We start from the raw sequence: 24,990 nt of genomic DNA on the forward strand, positions 1-24,990 counted from the left end.
AATCAAAGAAAAATGATTGGGACAGGACTACAAAAAGGAAAAATTAAGTCAAATTGTATCATCAATCTCATATTATATCCAATTATATCAAATCTCATAAAATCATCTAAAGTCATATACTAAGATTAAATTATAACATTTTAAACTTTCAGATTTGGTTTAAAACATTTAGTTTTATGATATATAGAAACCACATGAAATAAAAATAACACATGCATCAGAAATACCTAGCAAAATAAAAAGATTTTCCTTTCTGCAAAATTTAAATCCAAAGAAACTGAGCTGGTTGATGATATGGTCAAATATACTTCTATTACACTGTTGTAACTTCTACCTTTCATTCTTCTTATTGTTGTCTGCTACTTCAGCAGAAGTCTGAATCTGTTCCCCTAAAATTCCTGTTGAAACTTAATCAGCAATATGATAATATTCAGAGGCGAAGCCTTTAAGACATAATGAAGTCATAAGATCAGAGCCCACGTGAATGACATTAGTGACCTGATAACAGACATCAAAGCAGCTTTTCATCACTCTTCCATCCTTCTGCCATCTGGAACACAGAGTTGAAGACACCTTCTTGGAAGCAGAGACTGTACCCTCACCAAACACCAAACCCACTGCCATCTCGATCTTGAACTTTCCAACCTTCAGAAATATGAGCAATAAATTTTTGCTGTTTTTAAATTACCCAGTCTGAGATACTTTGTTATAGCAGCATGAATGGGCTAGAACACTGTCCTTACAGATAGTAAGGTTGTTTAATGTCTCTCTTGTTTGTTAGAAGTGCAGAAGGTGTTCCTTAAAGACCTTCTCTGACCTCTTCATTTTAAAAAGGAGAAAAATGGGTGTTTAGAGAGATTTCATGGCTGGCAGAAGACCACACTTTCTGATTCTTTCCGAGTTCCCCTGTAATGACAGCATATGTTCTGTTTATTGCCTGTAAAAATTATGTACTCTAACTATTCCAAGAAGTTTGTTTCTAATAGAGATGTAATCCCAATTCAATCTATAGTAAATCAAGAAGAGAGGCCTCTGGTATTTTTAAACCCATTCTAGGAAAAAAAAAAAAAAAATTCACCTTTTAAAAAATCCCCAATGATTCAGGTAGTACCTTCTGGGCAGCCAAGGGAAATGAGGTAATAATGAATAGACCTTATTGTCACATAGATCAGGGCATGTTAAATGCGATTATTCCATATTATGTAATTTCCCAGTAAGCATGGCAGTCAAGCACCTATAGCTCTTTTTTTCCCCAAATGAGTTAGATTTAATCATCAGAAGCAAATTAAATGGAAATTTTACAATAGAGAACTATTACATGTCAGTGTCTTTTGAAACCTGAGCTGGGACAGGAAGGGACTGAGTGCTACCTCTCAGTCTAATCCCTTTCAAAGACATGTACAGTGTCCCTGGTACTCTGGCTCAGGAAAGGGGGAGACTCTGCTTCTTCTGTATGTTGAAGTCAACTTGCCCACCACTCACTCTTTGCTAGCACCAGTAGCCTCGCCTTGCTGGCCCTGATCCTCACCCTTCTTTTTGTGGCCTGCAGTGATGTCATCAGTCCATAAGAGCAGAACTAGTCTCCATTGCTGCCCTAGATGTCTGCAGCTTCACAGCCAATGGCTCCTATATGCCCAGTTCCTTCATCTCCACCAAAATAGTTGTCTCAGTACTTACACTCCAGGTCTCATGGTTCTCCTAGGTGTGCTTGGCCTGAAGGGAGGTATTATAATAATAAGCAGATGGATGTTAATGGCCCCACAGTTCTGGATTAGGGTATGAGGGATGACCTCTACAACCTGGGTAACAGCCTTGTATGGCCGTTGTCTATACCAGTCATGACTTGGATCTGTCAAGACATGGATCACAGCCATCTCAGAGGCCACAACCCCTGGCACCAAATGTGGGTCAAAAAGAAAGTTGCAATAAACTTGCACAGCATCCTGGAAGTTGTGTTCCATTTCAGAGAGTCTCTTTGCCATTCCCCTGGAGGAGAATGGTGCAGACCTTGGGGTCTTTGCATTTACTGATAAATGCAAACTCCTCATCTCCAGTTTTCTTGATTTTCAGCATGGCTACTCCTGTTCCTGTATTAAATAAGATATCAACATGGATTTCAGGAACTCTCCTATGATATACACAATCACTGTCATTTGGTGTGAATGTTACTGTATTTGAAATCCTCCAAAGGGCTAAGTTGAAGGTAATGAGTCAATACAACAGTAATTTCAACTGAATGTACTCAGTTTCCCAGGAGACTTCTTTATTTTGTCTTAGAATGTCATGACAAAATAGTCTAAACAGTCAGTGATGGCAACTGTTAGGATCGTGCCCCTTACTTTTACGTTGCATCATATCTTGTTCATAAGATTATCCAAAGTGAGGGACCAGCAGGACAACTATAAAATTACATCAGTGTTTTCAAATATATATTTTTTTAATAAAAAAATAAAAATAAGAATTTAGTTGCAGTGAACAAGGGAAATACTAGCTATTTAAACTTTTACTTTATGGCTTTTAAAAAATGTGTTATACAAAGTAACAGAGCGGAAATCCTTTCTGTTTTATTTAGTCGGTTAAAATCCTGTCTGTTTTTGAAATAAATTTTTTAAAAAATCAATGCAAAAATCCTTTTGGTGAACGGTGTTTTGATAACCTCTTTACAAAAGCTGTTTTGGGCATTCTTCACCACTTGCCTGTGTGCATTATCTGTAATCATCTTTTAATAGACTGAGACTAAATTATTAGAAAAAAATCGCATCGCCAGGGAGTAAGGGTTGTCAGATACTACTGAGATGTAATACATCAAATGCTCAGGCGTTCAGCTTTATCTTATACGCTGTTCATTTTCAGGATACATATTTCAAAAAAAAGTTTTCAACCTTTCTAACCTGTTCTAATTTCAAATGAGCAAAGAAATGAGCGCTAACAACAAAGGCAACAATAGAATTAATGAGTCCTGGACAACAGCAACATATTAGATAAAGGGTTTGTGACTAAAAGGAAGATAATTCAAGCCTTTTTTTCCAAGGAGCACATATTTGGACTCAAAACTAATTAAAAGTTCCCCAAAGGAGAATTTTCTTTTATAGTCAGGATTTACAATGGCTTCAAATTTTCAAGAAAAATACAAAATTTTGCAAATGGAAAACTTTGTGGCTATCAATGATTCATTTTTGTCTTAGTCCCATAAATGCAGTAAAATTATGAAAATGCAACCTGTATCTAAAGCAGTTCTTCATGGCCAAAAACTAACAATTAAAAGTTTGATATAATAATAAATAATTATAAGTCTAGAATTTAAAAAAATTAATTTTTAATTCCACGTTTTCTTTCAGTTGAACTTTAGTCACCTTGATCATTTTTCATCTTTCTGGACATTTTCTGTCACTTATATCAGTCACAGATAACTTTGCATAACTATTTTCTCCTTCTTTCTTTCATATTTTTCTATTAAATTTGTTGTGTTGTGATCTGGCTCTACAATTTACTTCCATGACTAGAATTGCTTCTTTGCTTGCATTCATCAAATGATCACCTTCTTGTCCTTTACAACACAGATCATTGTTTGGCTTCTCAATCTTGTAATTTTCTGAGTAGAAACAAACTGAGAGGATCTTGTTTTTGATCTGAATATAAACAATCTATTCCAGTCCACAATGATATGTTCTCATTTCTGCTTTTTAAAAAATGCTAAAAGTTGGTAGTATGAAAACCCTCAATATTATGTTCTCCTTTAGCCAATAATTCCACTTTTTGCAATATTTCCTGTGAAACTGTGTGCAAAGATTTTTATTTTAATGGTGATGTTAAATAGGAATCAGTGGGAGGAAAAAGTCCAATAGATGGGAGTGGACTAAATAAATTTTGATGGGCTGTTTCATTAATTTATAAAATGAATAATAAAAAAGAATTTATCGAATTGAAAATGTATTTTAAGTGAACAAAACTAAATGAAAATCCATTCAGCACGTATTCTTGTTTAAAACATAAGTTTTCAAATATGTATATGTTCTCAAAGACAAATGGAAAATATTTCATCATATTCTATACATGATCTTTAGTAGGATGAAATGATAATTTTCTCTTTTGGTTTTGAAAAGAAAAATTTGATTCAAAAATACTTTTAGGTTGGTTGACTTTTTCTCCTTATGAAAAGAGCTTTTATTTTTAACCAAGGCTCACTCTTCATAAAAAAAAACTATTGATGGCTTTTTTTTTCTTGCAAAGAGCATGAGCATATTTCTGTGCATATTAATAACCTCAGATCTACATTCGGACTCAAAACCTGAGAGAAACTGTAATGCTCATTAATTTTTATAGTCACACATTGTATAATGACTTTTTGATCAATGATGAACTGCATATACGATGGTGGCCCCATAAAATTATCATAGCATATTTTTACTGTACCTTTTCTATGTTTAAATGTGTTTAGATACACAAACACCATTGTGTTACAATTGCCCACATTATCAGGACAGTAACATGCTATTCAGACTTGTAGCCTAGGAGCACTAGGCTATATGCCATATGGCCTAGATGTGTAGTAGGCTATCTCATCTAGGTTTGTGTGAATACACTCTAGGATGGTCACACAATGACAGAATTGTTTAACAACACATTTCTCAGAATGTGTCCCCATTGTTAAATAATGCATAATTATGTTTTAATCACACTTTCATTAATATGAATAAAACTTTAGCAAAAGAGACTTTCAGATTGTTTTCTAGACTTACACACTTAGGGAAATGCCTAAAAATCAGCCCTGTTTGCACCTCTGTTTATCAAATTCTTGAAGGCAAGATACATGTAACAAATTGCTTCTCTGTTCACCTTCATACCCAGGTTTATGAGTACCATTTATGTATTTAATTAAATACATTAATAATATAATTAGATTTATGTCAATACAACTTTATTTTAAATTATTTTTTAAAGCAGAGAAAGTTTATTTATAATGCCTCCACTCAGAGTAATCATTTTTAGTAATTTGGTACATAAATTTCCAGACACTTTTCTACATTCATTTGTAGAATGTTGTGTACAATATATCAAGTGCCTTTATAGTGTTTAAAAAATTTGAAGCTATATAGTGTTTTAAATTTTTGTATTGTAGAATTTATTTTTCCATCATTATTTCTACACTGAGGGATCATTATATGTATGTGTGTGTGTATATAATGTATACATTATATCCATATATATATATATATATATATACACCCTTATATGTAGTATTACATTTCTATGATTTTACTTTTTATGGTAAAATATTTAAAATTTTATAAATATGTTAATATATCAGAATTAGATATGTTTACTATTCTTTGAAATTTTAAGTGGAATATATTAATAATATTTATTGAAATATCAATGTTATGCATAGTCTCATCAAGTTGCATTGCCTTCTTCATTTTCAAAAAATGTGCTTATCTACTCCTGAATCCATACATTAATATTGTGAAGTAATATCTTAACTCACACTCCCTCCTCCACTATATATGGTGTGAGTACACGTAGGATATGTATTCATATCCATTTATAACTTCCTTCCTCAAGTTTCAGAAGATAAGTTATTTAATCACTTGAAAGCATTTATCATGACTTCTTTGGCAGCAAGATAATATTTTCTTCCCGCTTAAAACATCTTTCTAATTTCCTTGGTTTTAATAAACAGGAAAAAATGGAAACATAGTTTTGAAAACCTAGACTCATTTTTATTTTCAAAGAAAAGATTTGACAAGATATTTCTTGCATGAAGTCACATTCTTCTCAGAAGCATAAGAATAACATAGTGGCTGATCAGATATTATGTCAGGGAAGTGTGAAGTTCAGGTGGCTCAAAAGCTTCAGTCTAATTTAGCAGTTAAAAAAAAAAAAAAAACAGTGTAACCTAGGGAAATTAAGGTGGTATCTCATTCATCGGAAGCAATTTCTCTCAGTTTAATATTGTTTGGAAAACTGATGGGGCAAATTATTTATGACAACTGTGAAAGAAAAGGTGAAACTTGGAGCTTCTTTTATAGACTAAAGAATCTGTGTATTTCCTCCTCCAACAATTCCTTTGATTCCTTCTAAACAATGATGGTTCAAAAAATAAGTAATAATTGAACTTTTATATGTTGTAAATATTGGGGAGATGATGTCAATGACAATTTTATGTAAATTATGTTTTAATAGACTATTCAAGCAGATCAAGTAGTTACAATTATGTTTTAATAGACTAAGCAGATCAAGTAGTTACATCACACACACACACAGACACACACACACACACAGAAGGTGAAAAAGAGAGAGAGGAAAAATCTATTTCTCCACTAGTAATGTTTTGCTCTTGGCTTTTTGTTTTACTTCTTATCACATTCAATTCTTTCTCAATAAATGTTTAATGTAATAACGTTGTTATACTAATGAATTCATTTAAATTGCTGTTTTTGTTTTTGGTTAATACCTTGGCCCTTCTTCCAATCAAAGTAGACCTTTAAGTTGAGACACTTGGAGGATGAATCATACCTGTCTTTGAGTGCCAAAATAGTTTGGTGAAACTTATAGCACAGAAAATAATCTTGAAATCGGAAGATTTTGACTTCTAAGAGTACATTAAATCATAGCAGGCTAACCAAGCCTTGAAGAAGGAAGGGAATAATGTTTGTCTGTAATCAATAGATTGTGAAGAGGATATGAATATGTAAAAACAGTACTCATTAAATTCTAATAACCAACATGGTTGTATATTTACTTGTAAAATGCCTCCACAGTAAATAATGGGATGGTGAAGATGTCTGAAACCTGGGAAATGTAGAGAAGGAGACTGAAAGAGAAAGGATGCATTGGATTCCATGTTTTCTGGGTGAATCCAACACAAAGAAAATATTTTTATTTTATTTACAAAAGCCAGTTTCATCTGTTTGCAGTGTGAACATCAAGTATTAATAGTTGCATTTATAATATCTCATTTCCATGTATAATTGAACTATGTCAAAACCCAGTCTGACACGTTATAGCTTTTGGTTAAACCAGCAAATGCAATTATGTTTCGCAATTGGAGTCTTTTTCAATCACTTGTTAAAAGCACAAGTGTTTTATTTTATTTTTAAAAAATTCACTTGAAACCATGAAAATGATTTAACTATACATGATTTAATTATATCATAAATAAGAGGTAGGAGAACAACTGAACATATCAAGTTGTAAAAAATAATTTTCAATGATTTCTGCTTTGTGATTCTCTAGAAGCTAGAAATTCTTTGTGAAAGTAGGACCTGGACACATATTCATAAGATTACATATTCTATCAAATTCCTTGCTTTCTCTCTGAATAATTGTGAAGTGGAGGCAACATATTATTGCCTAAATAGTTAAGTTATTTCACAGGATAGGCTTTCTGGTCACCATGAACAATTTGAAGTGTTCTCAACCTTCTAAAATTATAAATACCCTTCATCATTAGGCTGAACATTCAATTAATCAAGTGTTTTTCTCATTTTCCTTAGAACCATTGTGTTATAAAATAGATTTAACTCTGCAAGAGTCTTCCATGCATATAAAAATAATCAAACTCAATATAAAGTACACTTAAGGTATTCTAATCTATTCTACCTCCGAAATAACTGCATACAAATGAAGTGTTAGAGTCAATTTTTTATTATATGTTGTTTAATAACTTAGTTTAGCTATAGATATGTTGGCCTATATCTAATAGAAAATATATGAGAAATTTGAAATATGCTGAAATACTTTTCACTAAATTGTAGGTATATACTTGCTTCAAAATGTTTTCCAAACTAATAATTGAGCTTGATTTTTCAAGCATGTAATTGTCAATTAATAAATTCTGTAACTGTGCACTCATAATCTCTAGCCTTCTAAAGGCGTTAAAAGAGCTTCCAAAACTGACAAATTCACTCCCAAGTTATAGGTTATGCCTTGGGAAAAACGTGGGTCATTCTGCAACCCAATGACTAAGTTATGTATTTCCAGGGCCAATAATAGGCAGTTAAGTTCACTGCCTTTCCCTAGCAAGGCTATGTTGAAAGGAAACAGTAAGAATAACTAGCAATAAATTGGTAATTTTTTTATAAGTAAGCAAAGAATGTTTATTGACCTATTTTCCATTCCCAGTGTAATAAAATCAAATTTTATTGCTCTTCCAGTATTTTACTTATCCTTGGAATTTAAGCATATTCAAATATATATTTTGTTGAGATTTCATATGACGTTGATAGAGTGGTGAAAACAATGTGTCAAATAATTTAATACTGGTTATACATTTCATTGTGAAGAGCATCATAGTAAATGATAGCTAATGTAATTACAGCATATAGTTGTCAACTGCTATTGCGTTTGATGGTGTTAATTATAATCATGGGAGAAACACTTGATTAAATATTGTCTTAAAAGATCTAAGTTAATAAATTGTTCTCTAATTTACATGTATGTAATCATCTTATAATATTTAATATAATATTCAGAAGTAAATACCCCTTGAATGAACTTTTGGCATCTAATTAGGAGAGTTCAAATTCAAAATATATTTTACAGGAGAAATTCTTAGAAGATGGCAAAGGGTATTAGAGAGTGATATTTTAATTTTCTCATTAAAAGCATCATGGATACGCCAGAAACCAAGAGCTGTTATATATATGTCTATACATATTTATTTTTACAATAAATATATTTGTCATGTATATTTATATAATTTTTTCAAAGAGCATTACTTACAAGAGTAATCAGAAAATCTAAATACCTAGAAATAAATCTAACAAAATATATGCAATTATACAATAACATCATGAAGAGAGTGAGAAAGAGAATTGTTTATTTTACTTTTCATGGGATACAATAAAACATTTATACATTAAATGTTCTCTGAAGGACCTGGAACAACACTGTATTATTCTGAGATGTTTTTACCCTTACTTAATCACTGTTTGTTGTTCTAGGCAAAACAAAAACAAAACACACACATGCACACACAAGTTCCTATCCAGTAACTAGTGTTTGAAGCAGCAGCTTGTTGAGACTATGATGCAGAGAGATTTGGATCTCACCCGGGTTCCACAATAGCATAGCTACATGACATTGAACAAGTTACCTACCTTTTCTGATCATTAAGCTTCATCCCTACAATGGGAATAACCCCTATACCCCTACTGGCCAGACAGAACTGAGCTGGCAGACACAATGTGCCTATTAACAGTGTTTGGATCTTGATATTAAGTTATAGTTTATATCAATCCTCTTCCTTTTTGCCTTCATATCCCTAATATGAGTTTTCTATGTTATTTGAGAAAATGCAATTCTACTACAGAAAACAGGAAAACAAACCAGGATGAAATAAAATATTATGAATAGATGGTAAGTAAATAAACTACCATGTGAATATGGAAAGGATTCATGAGACATATTATATAGAGAGTAATTTAGTAGCTTAAGATATGCTGAAGATAAAATAAGTGGAAGATATAGTAGTACCTGCCAAAATTTTGATTCCTAGATAAAAAGGAATAAAAAGACCAAAGGCCAAATCACACAGGTGCCACCTCTGGGTCTCTAAATCAACCACCTTTGATAACAAACTGTAGGGTTCTGTTGTGGGAAGTCAGGGACCCTGAACGGGGGGACCGGCTGAAGCCATGGCAGAAGAACATAAATTGTGAAAATTCATGGACATTTATTAGTTCACCAAATTAATACTTTTATAATTTCTTACGCCTGTCTTTACTGCAGTCTCTGAAGATAAATTGTGAAGATTTCATGGACACTTATCACTTCCCCAGTCAATACCCTTGTGATTTCCTATGTCTGTCTTTACTTTGATCTCTTAATCCCGTCATCTTCTTAAGCTGAGGAGGATGTATGTTGCCTCAGGACCCTGTGATGATTGCGTTAACTGCACAAATTGTTTGTAGAGCATGTGTGTTTGAACACTATGAAATCTGGGCACCTTGAAAAAAGGACAGGGTAACAGCGATGTTCAGGGAACAAGAGAGATAACCTTAAACTCTGACTGCCAGGAAGCCAGGCGGAACAGAGCCATATTTCTCTTCTTCCAAAAGCAAATGGGAGAAATATCACTGAGTTCTTTTTCTCAGCAAGGTACATCCCTGGGAAAGAGAATGCATCCCTGAGGGTAGGCCTCTGAAATGGCGTCTTTGGGGGTGGCCGTCTTTTATGGTTGAAGCTGTAGGGATGAAACAAGCCCCAGTCTCCCATAGCGCTCCCAGGCTTAGTAGGACGAGGAAATTCCCGCCTAATAAATTTTGGTCAGACCAGTTGTCTGCTCTCAAACCTTGTCTCCCTGATAAGATGTTATCAATGACAATAGTGCTGGAAACTTCATTAGCAATTTTAATTTCGCCCCGGGCCTGTGGTCCTGTGATCTCTCCCTGCCATCATTTGCCTTGTGATATTCTATTACCTTGTGAAGCACGTGATCTCTGTGACCCACACCCTATTCGTTCACTCCCTCCCCTTTTGAAAATCACTCATAAAAACTTGCTAGTTTTACAGCTCAGGGGGCATCACGGAACCTGCCGACATGTGATGTCTCCCCTGGACACCCAGCTTTAAAATTTCTCTCTTTTGTACTCTTTCCTTTTATTTCTCAGACCAGCTGACACTTAGGGAAAATAGAAAGGAATCTACCTGAAATATCAGGGGTGAATTTCACCCGATATCTGGCTGAATTTCCCCTGACAGGGTTCCTCTCTGGCTCCCTAAGCCTGTCTCCAGGTGAGTTGGCAACTCCAGCTGGGATTCAGTGTAATTGCCCCTCCAGCTCTCTAGTAGAGCAAGGGTGTGTTGGCCACAAGCATGTTCCTTCTGTCGAGTCCTCATTCTCAGTTCTGGTTCCCTTGGACCATGTCCCTCATGTATTAGACGAGGAGGAGTGTGAGAACGTGGCCAGCTTCCTGCTCCAAGCCCCTGGAGTCACAAATCCAGCCTGTATAGGGGAAATTGTAAGGCTTATGAAATGAGATTTCTGGAATTCAAGCTAAGGAGCATAAAACTATGGAATAATTACAAAATTGAAACTGTATGCTGTTAGGAGACCTACTACCCAACAACAAAGTGAGTTTCAACATTGTACATTTAAATGCAGTGCCTGATAAATAATAGAACCTTTTCTTTTATATCTATAAGGAGCTGAGACTCCTCTAATCACCAGTCATACAGGTAGTAAAACTATAATTAACCAGATCATTAACAATGACTACAAATGTTCTTATTTTCCAATTGAAGCAAAAGATAAAATCTATGCATTCTAAATACATTTAGATAAAATTATCTCATCTCATTGAAAATATAATAACTATTTTCTTTTATATCACTGATTGCTTTCAGTTAGGAGGAAAGAATAAGGGCTAAAATATTATCAATTGGTGGATTCTTCGTTTTGATTTCTCTTACTGTACATATAACACCAGTTTTTATCTCCTTTTTAAAAAGTCACTTAAAATGTGTTTATAAAAGTAATAACTAATACTAGTGCCTGAAAGCAAGAGATCATTCTTCTTAGATGCCTATGTACAGGTCTTACCCTCAGAGCTGATTATTTTTGGGAGACTTACCTTCTGACCATGCCAATGGCCGGGCAGTTCATTCAGTTCTTTCTGTATACCAATACCATCATCTCTATAGAAGATATGGGTCCTTACTGGTAGGGGATATCTTCAGAAGATATAATGGGCACAACTGTTTTCGATTCCCCTTTTTTTTCAAATAAACACAAAATACCTCAACATTTTATTGAAAAGTCTAATATTTTAAGGAAAGTCCTGATGTGTGAAACATTGTGTGATGTCATAAAGGAAATATTGTGAAAGCGTGTCCTGTGCTCACTTGTTATTTGGCAAAAGTAATTATAAGGCAACCATGGTATGGACAAGACTTTTTGGTGAATTTAGAAGTTTAATTCCATGTCTTATAGAGGAAGGCTGTAAAACAAAATGTTCTTTACCTCCTATTAATGGATAGTTTAAGTTTATTTAGGTAAAAAGGCATTTTCCTATATCTGTCCCAAATCTGTGAAGAACAAAAGTGTACGTATAATCTGTCCCAAATCTGTAAAGAACAAAAATGGGTCCATGGTTCGATTGGGAATAAATGATATCTTTATTAACACAGTAGATAATATGAATAAAAAATCATCAGCAGATAACACATTTGAAATGAAATATGGAAAGCTGCCTGCTGAGAGTGGGAGTAATACAAGAATGCACGTTCTCATTTCTTCTATTCATTGTCTCTGAGATCTTCACAAATGTAGTAAAACAAGAAAAAAATTAAATGTAATGACTGGAAAAGAAGTAAACATTATTGGAGAGAGTTATCACTGTATTATATAGAATATAAAAAACATACATTCAGTCTTGTTTCTCTTGTTATGGTAATTGCAAAGCTTTGAAATATTATTATTCAATATTGATAGACATGATAGATCATATCTGAATATTGCAGACTAGAATCGAATGCCTAGAGGGATTAAGAAATACACATTTATAGAAGTCTTCACCAACAAGGCTTATTTCTTTCTTAGAGTACAAAATTTTGAAAACCTTGTGACAGCAAATGGTTTCATTTAATCTTTACCACATTTGTAGGTAGAAGATACCATTAGTAGTTACCTTTTTAAAGGAGTAGAAAATAAGGCACAGAGCAATGCGATGATTTTCAATAGTTAGGACTAACATAGTTGATTTGTTGAACAGCCTAAAGCCGTTTCACTAATTCATAATGACAAATGCAATTGTCACAAAGATCGAAATAATTGAGTCAGCATGAGCAGTACATTTCCTCGATAACAGAAAGTTATAGAAATCCCTTGGTGAAACAGATTTAGAACAAGGGACATTAAATGGATCGAGTGATAAATGGCATTTCATTAAACAGATTCCCTAGTTAACAATCGGAATGACACGACCAACAGGACAGGCCATAGTCAAAGTGGATTATACCCTATGTGTGTCTCTATACAAGAGATAGTCTTGCTATTGGGGCTGTAAGTACCCCAAATCTTACTGCCAAGGTTTCTTCTCCCTTAGAAAAGGCTTAGATCTTTCCAGTGTTTGTCTCTGTTGCTCACATAGATGTACTTCTGAAGATTCAGATACAGTATCTTTATCCAGTCTTAATCTTTAATCATGATCATTGCATCTTACTGGCAGAATCTGAAGTAAAATGGCTTTGCATTTTAAAAGTGTCGAATGCTAATTCTAATTGAAGTAATACATATTTACTTGCATTTGCACTTTTGTTGTCATGTTTAAGACTCTCCAGTGATGGTCATTTTAAATATAATAGCAGGCCAGTCTGGGAATCACTGCACCCTAAATCTGGATTATGCACTAGAGAATGGCAGAGTCTGAATAGATTTGTATGTATTGTTATTCACAAAGGAAAAGCGATTGCAACACTTAGAACATGATACTTGGGACCTGGCTACAGCACATATTCAATTAATTAATGACTCAACCCATTGGAGTTGGTTACAACTGAATAAATGAATTCCTGATTAAGACTTATTTTGAAATCCTCATTCTCCTTTTCTGACCAGAATGCTGAAAGTTACCTCTCCAAAGGTACATGACACCAAATCAAGGAAAAGCAATAGAAGGCAGCCCCAAAATGAAGAACCAGGTATCCTTACAGGAATACGGTGAACCACAAAGGGCTGTGTGAAAATGCATTTGCTGCAAGCAGGAACATCAGGGTGAGACTTTTTTCTTTTATTTTAAGTATAATATATAGCAAAACTCTAGCTTCTGTGCTAAGATAAAAGGAAAGGATTAGAGTCCGTGGAATGTCAGATTTGCAGACATGCCAAAATATCAGTTGCAAATATTTGAGGGAAATCTTCCAAGACTAAAAGTGAAAAACCTTTCAGCTCATTGGTTATCAAAACTAGGACTCCAAATCGGACTGGAACCTAGTAAGTGAGTTGATGCTATCCTGGAAAACGTTTCCAGATATAACTGCAAACTGAGCAGGGCTTAGTTTGCATGCTTGGGAGATTGGATTCCACACATTTTTAAGAAAGTTTTCTAGAAATGTCATCATTTACTTGTATAACCAAGGAGTTCACTTTTGTGATAAAACTCAAATATCAGCCACAGCTACTTGAATCCAGTAAACAAGTATTGCGAAAAGAAAATAAAAACTCAGGACCCCAATTCACTTTACCAAAAGAAAAAATGAAGCTGAAAGCTGAGTCATGAAAGAATCTGCCTTTCCTTTTGTTCCTTAAGCAGATAGCTACAGATAAAATATTAAATATCTCCACTCTGTGTTCACTTCTATCTTATGTAAAGTGTAGATTCACTGAGCAGGAGAGGAATGCATAAATGACTATGCCTTTACCTGCTCATTTTCTCTTGCAAGTTGTGTGTAACCATACCCGCTCCCGGCTTTCCTTTCTAGCCCATTTTTTCCTTTTAATATTGAACCTCTCAAAATCGTCTTTGGAGAAAGGCACAGATGAAAGACTCTTTCTGTGAATCTGTGTTTTTTAATTCCAGGAATGTCCTCAACTTTGGCAAAATAAACTTCTAAATTGACTGAGGCCTGCCTCAGATAGTTTTTGGTTTACAGACATAATTCAAACCAAACATCTTGTGCAAAAGAAAAAAAAAAAGAATGTAAAATTTATCATTGAACAAAACAACATTGTAATTAGAATATCTGAAAAATATTTGTCATCTAGTGAATACATTTTTTGTGAAAATATTGAAGAATTAACTCATGATTTTTTTAAAGATGTATTCTTGCATGTAGATTTAACTATAGAATAATAAAATTTTCTAAGAAAAAGCAAAATAGTATTAAATAAACAAATTAAAAAGATAGGAGAATTCTATGTGGCCAGTGTGTTTAAACACAGAATAAATTATACATTTAAATTTAAATTATAAACAGATATTTTTCTTTTTACTGTGTAGCAGTCGTTGATACAGATTTTTCTGGAATTGAAGCTTTAGCTAAATGAAAAATAAATACCTAGAAAAAGATCTATGGTTAAAGGCTAGAGCATTCAAGATTCAATGAACTATTAAAAGTGATTGCTTAGATTTATAAAAATATTGGAAAGTAAAATTGACAGAATTATCTAATATTTTAGAAAATATATTTTATTTGGAGTTACCTAGTTAAGGTACTGGTTAGCCAACTATTACAATGCCATTTATAAAACATTCATTTTTTCTCCAGTGATTTTATATGTCTCGTATCATATACCAAATTCTTCCTCAAATAGTTTCTAGATTTCTGTTCTAAACCATTGTATTTCTTGTCTATTTCTGAGCAAATAATATCAAGTAAGTAAAGTCTTTTCTCATCATTTTTTATTTTAAGAGTATTTTTTAATAGTTTATAGTTATTCTAAGTAACTTTATGATTATGTCATAATGGTTTAATGAAAACAAAACTCACGAAACGTCTCATTTCTAATGGTTAGAAAAAGATTACATGTACTGGCATTTTGGGAATATTTGATCTCCTCATTTAAGCACATGGCATACATCTCTAATAATTCAGTCTCTACTTGAAGAAGTTTTATCTTTCCATGTTTTTTCCCATATATTTCTTGCAAGTTTAGCATTAATTTTTAAATTGTTTAATTATCTTACTATCATGAATCAAATCATTAGGCTTATCATTTCTAACTCATCACTTTGGGTTATGTATTTGGCTTTATTTTTTTTAAAAAATGAAAAGAACAATAGCACAGAGCTGGTTTTTGTAGAGCTGGAGAGAGATGTGATGATTTAAATATATTAATCTTAAAAATGAATAATTAAAATATGGACATTTATTTGCCCACGGTTACATACATACCTAAAATCAGAAGATCATCGCTTGCCCCCACAATTTTTGTTAAAGAAATAAAATATAACTTCAGAATTATGTCTGAATGCATGAATGAATTGTTAATATCTAACTACTTCCTAATTTAAAAAATGCTTTAATCATGTGCATTTCCATTCAAGTGTATTCAATATATTTTAAGCAATCCTTGGTAGTCAAGAAAATCTTACGATATTTATTTCTAGTTTTGTTAGTCTGAGGCTTTTATAAAATGTGAAGATTTGTTACTATATCAATTTTGGTAAAAGAGAGATGCATGACCAGAGGGTGGAGAACCAAAAAGCCGAAAAGGCAACAAATTCCTTTGGCTTGATGAGAGGCTACCGCTTCCTCAGCACAAACGATGAGCTGCCGGCATGTGTCATCATGAAACATGCCAATGCCTCCCGGGGCCTGAAACCACAGACATCTTCATCTGGCTTTCGGTGGAATTTTGAATAGATCATTGCAGGACAATTTGTTCCAGTCCTTGTGTTTCCCTTTTATTATTAATACGGTTGTTACATTTACAGAGAAAAAGAGCTTTTATATAACATAAAGCACTTTTTTGTGTGTTACTTTCAACTAACGTTCTGTTTGTTTTGAAGACAATTCATCTTAAATTGATATAGAGAGCCTAGAGTACAATTAAAAGTATAATTTTGTCCAGTTGCCAATTAATCAGGAGTTAAAAGCACTTGAGCAGAGAATTGGCCAGACCCTGCAGTCAGAGGAGAACAGGGACCTTCTCTGTCATATAAATGAAGACCTTTCCCACTGAAGGGAAAAACTCATAAAAAATGAATAGGCATTATTGTCACATTATCCACATCATTTAATTTTGTCTTCTGTCTTAGAAAATTTATCACAGAACAAACAGATGACATTGGATGTATGTGTACTACTACTGATGACTTAACTATCAGCATGATTTAGAGATTCTTCTATAGCTGGGCATATCTTCCCCTTTGATGCTTTGAAAATTAAAGCAGATTTGATCACCTCTCCTCAGTCATAATCATTTGCATTTTAGTCTCCTCTCTTTGTGGGGCCTTAAATTTAGCAAGGATGTTATTTCCCAGTTCAAGGAGAAACAGTCCCTGTCAGAATGCAATTGTACATTTGCAAAGAAATAAGTTGATTTTAACAACTGTTCACAAGCACAACAAAAACTTTGGGCAAAGTGAGATGTCATCTTTTACTGTGGTATGAATGTGACCACAATCTTATTATAGTTGCAAATATAATTTATATTCTTCCTTAAACAGTTAAGTCTCTTGTCTGTCATTACACTCTGTTACATAACCAAGAATAGTCTTATCTTTGCAGCGTTGTATAGGCTACAGTGGCTTCCCTTATCTTTTGGGCACTTGAAGAATATTGGTGAGTTTAATAATTTTTGAAAAAAGTCCTAAATGATAGCATAAACATAGGAGGACTGATATATATACCATTGTCCTTCATTTTCAGATAGCATCCTACACATAATGTTGCTATCAGTATGTGCAGGGAGAATTTAAAAGGCCCACAAAGATGACAGGCAGTTGTGTCCAGTTGCATACAAATGGCAACTGATTTTACGTTGTCTCTAAGCTCATAAGGACACTCACCCTTTGCTTCCTCTCCAAGATTTATCCACAGTGAACCACGGAGTTCTCTAGTGGTTATAGGCTGTGTTGTTCTTCCTGCTACTGTTTGGCCCCACCTTCTTTGCATCCATTAAATTTGGGTTCTTAAGAAAGCTGACAATGTGTCTTCCCTTGTAGCCTTTTGGGGCTTCTTTTGGCTACCCTGTCTAAAGTAATTTTATTTTACCTGCAGTACGGCAGCTGTTTATGTATCCTTTACTCATCCATCCTGCACATGTTAGCACACATTCTGTACTCAAGGGAATAAAAAGGTGACTTACTGCTAATAGAATTCCAGTAATTCATTTGTAGAGAGTCTACCTGAAGTTTAAAAATTATTAGAACTGTGGCCAGGCATGGTGGCTCATGCCTGTAATCCCAGTGCTTTGGGAAGCCGAGGCATGAGGATTCCATGAAACCAGGAGTTTGAGACCAACCTGGGCAACACAGCAAGATCCTATTTCTACAAAAGAATAAAAAATTTGCTGGCCATGGTGATGCATGCTTGTAGTCCCAGCTACTTGTGAGGCTGAGTCAGGAGAATTGTTTTAGCCCAGGAGGTCAAAGCTGCAAGGATCACGCCACTGCACTCCGGCCTGAGTGACAGAGTGAGATCAGGCCTCGAAAAAAAAAAAATGTATATATAAAAAACCTTACTTAGGGCTTAAAAAACACTTCTATGTTATCCTAATTTTTGTCATCACCATCCTCGTTATCATCAACATCACAAACACTAATAGAGCAGTTACTTTTTAGGGGGAAGGCACTGAACTAAGGCATTATCAGAATCAGCTCATGCAATAATCTCCCTTTTGAAAAAATACAAAAAGTGAGAGAGGTATCATGAGGAAATTCATAATTAGAACACATAAATATCTTTCTTGGAGTTATAAACATGGATAAGCATGTGAGTCAAAATTATGGAAGAGTGGTAAGTGACTTTTTAGAGTTGTTAGAAATACAAATAAAATTACTAATGGAACCAAATGTTTCACTTCACTACATCACAATTTTCTTTTTTTAAAGTTCATATAATGGTAATATTTTCTTCATGGGTTTGTAAAAGACAAAAGAATTCATATATTTAATATGCTTATAATATTTCCTGGCACATAGTAAATAATAAACATCTAGTAATTGTGGGTTTTTTTGTTGATTTAGTTGGCAGGTCAGAGCTACAATGATACAGTTATCTTTGAGATATCTAAAAAGCACTAATCATAATTTGCTCTAAGTAATATATTTTAAGTGGTATTAATTACTAATTACTTTTCACTAATTTATTAGTTTGGTAGATACTTTTGAGTGCCTATGATAAAGAATTAAAGCTTAAGTACAGATATTTTCTTAAAAAATATATTTGCTTTATATTTCTCCTTATGATCTGGCTTGTTTTCACTGTAATTAACCCAATTGTATCTACAGAATTGTGTGTAATTTTGATAATGCCTCATTAATTAAATGTTATACTGGTCATATCAGCAACAATTGTCACCTTACAAGAAAGGTTAAAAGGCTGTTGAAAACTTTACATAATTATCAAAGTCGTCAGCAGGACTTAAATTATGTAGGATCTAAAATATCTGTATTTTAGAAAAATGCATGACTGAAATAATCTGAGTTTATACCATTCTGATTTATTTTGTTGGAAACAAAGAATGAACCAAATGTGAGTGAATGTGAATGGAGAGTAGCTTTAAGATGTATTAGAATGTAGAGGAACTTCACATTTCCTTATAAATCCCAGTTCTGCTGACTGCATCGAACACTTTGGTAAATAATATTGAACCAAATGTCTGTTTATGTGGAATAAAAAAGTATAATACCACAAAGAGAGATCATAAAAATAGAGAACATTTTTAATGAGTAAGTATAGTGCTCTTTAATGGACAAAAAAATCATTCCAACAATTTGACTGTGATAGATGCCTTTTCTTTAGAGTACCAGCAATGAAATGCTAGATAGTAATTCCTCCAGAATTATTTCTATTAAAAATAATATAGAAATATTACTTAAAACATTCACAGTGATCTTCCTCCCTAACCACCATTTATTTTTAAAAACTACTTACATATTAATCTTCATACTGTGGGCAAGTAATTTTTTGAGAAAAATACTGCCATCCTTAAATTGATGAATAATTTTTCCATTGCCTTTTGGTGTTTAACTTAGTAGGTTCATATTTTAGATTCCCAAATGAAATTAGTTTAAATAATATCAAGAGAAATTTCAGTGGTTTTGAACCATCATTTTTTGTTTACCTATTGCCTCTTTCTTCTGAAACTCCAATAAGATGGATATTAGACATTTTAAGTAATCATGACCTGGTTTCCCCGTTTTTCTCACTCTGCCCCCATACTGCATTCTGCTTAATTTCTTCATATACAACTTTACGTTCAAGAATTCCCTCTTCAGTTTCATCTTCTATTTAGTCTCCCCACTGAGGCTTTTTAAAAATTCTTAAACAATTATACTTTTCATTTTTGGAAGTTCTGTTTTTTTGTTGTCGTTGTTTGTTTTTGAGGTGAAGACTCACTCTGTTACCCAGGCTGGAGTGCAATGGTGCAATCTCAGTTCACTGCAACCTCTGCCTCCCAGGTTCAAGCAATTCTCCTCCCTCAGCCTTCCAAGTATCTAGGATTGCAGGCACACGCCACCACATCCGGCTAATTTTTTGTATTTTTAATAGAGACAGAATTTTACCGTGTTGCCTAGGCTGATCTCAAACTCCCGAGCTCAGGCAATCCACCTGCCTTGGCCTCCCAAAGTGCTACTGCACCCGGCCTGGAAGTTCTGTTTTATGTATGTATACATATATATACACATACACACACACACACACACACACACATATGTATATACATATACACACATATATGTATATATATGTATACATACACACACATATATATACATACATATATGTGTGTGTATATATATATCTCTGCCTGGTCTGTTCTTTCTTGATAATCTCTAAATGCTACCTCCTCACATTTCTTTAATCATGTTATGCATAATTATTCTATATTGCAATTCTCCAGTGTCTAGCTAACAGTTTGATCCCCAAAATTTGTTTGTGGGCCTACTCAGCTGTTTATTGTTTGTGCTGATGTTCAGTCCTGTGACTTGCCTCCCCATGTTTTTGGTGATACTTGTGAACTCATATCTGCTGATTCTCCATCTATGTGCTCTTGAGTTGCTATACTGGGCATGTTGCTTCCAGAAAAGTTTCATGTCCCCTCTTGCTAGAGGTTGGGGTACTTCAAGTCAGCATGTTTGAAGGAAGAAAATGGCAGCTCTTTATCCTTCTTCAAGCCATAGCATGATGTAAACTATCATGTTTAGTTCCCATACCTTGCTCCACTGGCCCAAGGTTCAGTTTTGAATTGGAACATTATAAGGAGCATTTGCTGTCAGGCAAACTTTATTCTCCACCTTCCTTGTTTCTCACCACCACCAAATCCAGGTTTGGCTTATAGTTTGTTTCCTATTTTATGTATCTGTTGGAGAAGGCAGGCCAAGATCATTGGAGATGTTTCTAATACCTATCTGTCTTTAAGCATGTGGACAAATGAAGAGTATTCTGTTTCCATTCGTTAGGCAGCAAAATCCATTTATAATACTACATCTATTGGCGTAAATGCAGAAGACCAAGACCCCTGTAGACCAGAGCCCTAGATGAATGACCGCGCTGAAAAAGACTAATTTCTTTATGCATTTCCTTGCCTGGTCCTCTTTTTCTATCCTTTCCTGGTCCTCTTTTTCTATGCCCCATCCATCCATGTTCCTGTGGCTGATATTGTGGAAAACTTAACAATACACTGTGGACTAACAGAGACTGGGTTCTGCAATGATCATGATAAAGCAACATTTCTATATTGGCCACTTTCCACTGGCCCACCTTCCATTAGAATTAGGTTTCCAAAAGTGTCTAAGCTAACTGTGCTCACAACTGACATAATAGCACAGTATCAGTTTATAGTTCACATAAACCCCATTATCTACTCAGGAAATTACAAGTTTCCTGTTTCTTCTTGAAGCAGAGAAATACTTGAACTTTTGTTTAGATTATGCTCTGCTTCAATCAAGATAGATGAAATAGCATAGAAAAGGCAAGAATGAGGGAAAGTGTCTAGATTTCTAATGCACCTATTTGGGAAAATTAAACTTTAATAGGAATGTCATATTGATTTCATGTACAATAATATACATACTAACTTTAGTTTTTTCTATTTTTCTGAGTTTTTTTTTGTAGTTCCATGTCAGGAAAAAAAAAAAAAATGAAAAGGAAGCCCCATTGAAAATTATATAAGAGAAAGGCAATCATTTACAAGTTTCTCTACAGATTGTTGGAATCCTCTTTCCTCTTTTTAATTTTCCAAACTTCTGAAGATATTAGTTTTGCAACATGTATTATGTCTTGGTAAAACAAACAGCCTCATAAAAATACGTGATATATTTCTCTAAGGGATGAAAGTAAACAGAATATAAGTTGAATCTATCTGATGGTAAAATAAATATGTAATGCCTCTTAGAATATTAAGGAAATTAAAAAAGTATATTGTTTGTAGTCATCCATCACGTAGTATTGAGTTAGTGAAAAAATGGAAGACCACCTCTGAATAAGTTTATGCTCTTTTAAAACAACATCCATGATACAGAATGGGCACATATCATATCTTGTCTCAAATAGTCTTCCAGTGTCAAAACTCAGAGACAGCTTTTCAGATGCATATTCATATTCCCGTTGGATATTTGTCATAATATCTTTGAGTTAACACACAGAATTTCTTGTTACTCTCTATAAGACTAAAAGGCACAACTGAGAAAATAATATAGCTTAATTTTTTTCCCTAGGAAATTTGGTGCCTCCAACCAAGTTAACATATCTTTCAATCACCTGTGATATTGCAGAATAATGGCAACTACCATGGAAAGATGAAATACATATGATGCTGTAAAAACCAGGAGAGCCTAAGGGCATTTTGCTCTTGCCATTCCTGAGGAGTTCATTACCTACAGATGTAAGTGTACATTTTATGATATAGATGGAACTTCACGCAATTGAAATGTGTGATATATAACATGCAGAGGGTTTATACAAAGAAAATCATGAAAGAGGCTTGAAAAACCTGAAAATTGATACATCAGGTAAGAAATAAAATGGCAAAGGAAACTAAGAAAAGTAGGCCAGAATTGTTGAATGGAAGCATGGAGAATATAGTGTCACAGAAGCCAAGGAAAGCGTTAGAAGTGGTAAACTGTGTGAAATGTTCTAAAACTATCAATAGAATAAGGCCGGAAACTCTAGAATGGGGATTGTCTGTATGTAGCTCATTGGTGACCTTAACCAGCAACCTTCACGTGAGTGGTGTAAACAGAAGCCATACTGACTGTACAGTAAGATGGAGGTGGGCAAATAGATAGCGTGCCTATGGATGCAACAATTTCCATTGGCATTTTCAAGTGTTCTTCTTTGATTCTGTTTTATTTGTCCTGACAGCATTTATCACCACAATCAAAGAGGAGCAATCAAAAATGCCAATGGAGACTGGGGAAATGCCTCACTGAGAAAGTGGCTTTTGAGTAAAGACCTGAAGGAAACAAGAGCGCTGTCTTGTGGGTATTTGTGAAGAGCATCTTAGATGGAGGAAAGTTCATGTACAAAGACCCTGAAGAGAGAGTGTGTCTGATTTTTCTACCAACAGAAAGGAAGCTACTGTGGCTGGATAGAAGGATCAGATAGACAATGAGGTGCAGAACACGCACATTCTAGTGGACCGTGGTAGAGAATTTACCTTTTACTCTGAGACAGGAAGAAACTAGAGGATTTTGAGCAGAGGAGTGACATGCAAAGACTTACCTTTTAACACAGTTACTGTGACTGAGGTGTTATGAATACTCTTGAGAGGCAAGAGCAGAAGTCGGGAGCTTATTTTAAAAAATGAAGAGAGGGAACATTGGGCCGGGATCAGAGTGGTGCCTGTTGGGTTAGTGAGGGGTGTTAGAATTCTGAATTTATTTTTAAGATAGAGCTTACAGGACTTGCTGATGGAATAAGTGGGGCTTTTGAAGGGAAAGAGGGAGCCAAACGTGGCTACAAAGTTCTTAGCATCAGAAATAGAAAGAGTTGAATTGCCATTATTAAGACATGGACAGTAGAGAGTAGAGCAGTTTCTGGAAAGGAATGGGAATAGCAGGAGCTCAAATCTGTTAAATTGAAGATGTCTGTTAGACATCCATGTATATATATCAACTACTGTGGATGATTATTGGATATATGGTCCTGAAGTTCGGGAGGACATGTGGACTTGAGATATAAATGTAGGAATGCTCAGGTTCTAGATGATATTTAAAGCAATGAGATTAAATGGAATACCTAGGGAGTAGTGTGGATAGAAAAGGAAAGAGGTCAGTAGTTTAGATCAGAGTTACACCGAATTTAAAGGCTGACACATGAGAAGTAAAATAACAAAGGCATCTCAATATGAATAACCAGAAAGGTAGGAGGAAAGCCAGGTGATATGGTGTCTTGTGAAGGAAGTGTCTCAAAAAGGGTAAAAATCAGCACTGTCAAATGCTGCTGCATTAAATAAGATAGCAACTGCAAAATGACAAAGGCTGTAGTGACACGGACTTGAGAAGAGCAACTCCCAAGAAAATGCAAATTAAAGCCAAATGGTGTTTCTAACAAAGAACTTCTTTTGATTTTTGATTTTTAAAATCTGTCACCATCAAGCATTCTAAACATGTAAAAAACAACATATAAAACTGTGCACTGTTGATAGGAATAAAAGTAATAAACTCCTAAGAAAACTATTTTGGATTATTTTGCAAATATGAAGATGGACATATACTATCACTCTGCAAGCCCTATCTAGTTATATACTGTAAGGAAATGTTTGCACTTCATATAGAGGAAAGTTTGTAGTTGTCTCTGTGAATAATAGTTCCAAACTGGAAATAATCATTAAGAGTAGAATGGATAAATTAATTGGTGGCAAATTTCTACAATGAAATAACAATCAGCACACAATGAATGAAGTACAGTTATAAGAAGCCATATAAATGATGAAAATATTGAGGAAGAAAAGAAAATCTCATAGACGTCTTAGAATAGTTCCTATTTAGATGTGATTAATAAACTTAACAAACTAAACAGAAACATTCAGGTTACAAATATATGTTGCAAAATTATAAATTAAGGCAATAAAATTGTAAACATCAAATTCATGATAGGGGTCCCTTCAAGGGAAAAGAAAATTTATTGCTTTTAGGGAAGCACCATAGAAGACTTCCTAAATAGTGAGCATATACATATTTATTACTAGCATACCTCACATTCTCTTTATATGTTACAAATATCAGTGTGTATCTACTCAATATTTAATAAAAACAAAAATAAGTCTTTAGCAATCTATTAAATTATATTAATAGATTGCTATTATATTAATTTGTATTATGGTATAGATCAATTCCCCATGTTACATAATATCATAGTTTCATGTAGCTCTTT

The 24,990-nt window shown here is 34.1% G+C and overlaps 1 protein-coding gene across 4 annotated transcripts in view; it reads left to right on the forward strand.

The window, feature by feature from the left end:
• Nucleotides 1-24,990, forward strand: part of MSR1 (macrophage scavenger receptor 1) — a 526,719-nt gene that overhangs the window by 353,204 nt on the left and 148,525 nt on the right. For all 4 annotated transcript variants that reach the window (XM_063613221.1, XM_063613216.1, XM_063613217.1 and 1 more), the window contains exons 3-4: nt 13,562-13,717; nt 22,389-22,498. The gene's annotated coding sequence lies outside the window, so the exon portion shown is untranslated. The remainder of the gene's footprint in view (nt 1-13,561; nt 13,718-22,388; nt 22,499-24,990) is intronic.

Source organism: Symphalangus syndactylus, chromosome 1, assembly GCF_028878055.3.
Source record: "Symphalangus syndactylus isolate Jambi chromosome 1, NHGRI_mSymSyn1-v2.1_pri, whole genome shotgun sequence".
Taxonomy (NCBI): Eukaryota; Metazoa; Chordata; class Mammalia; order Primates; family Hylobatidae; genus Symphalangus; species Symphalangus syndactylus.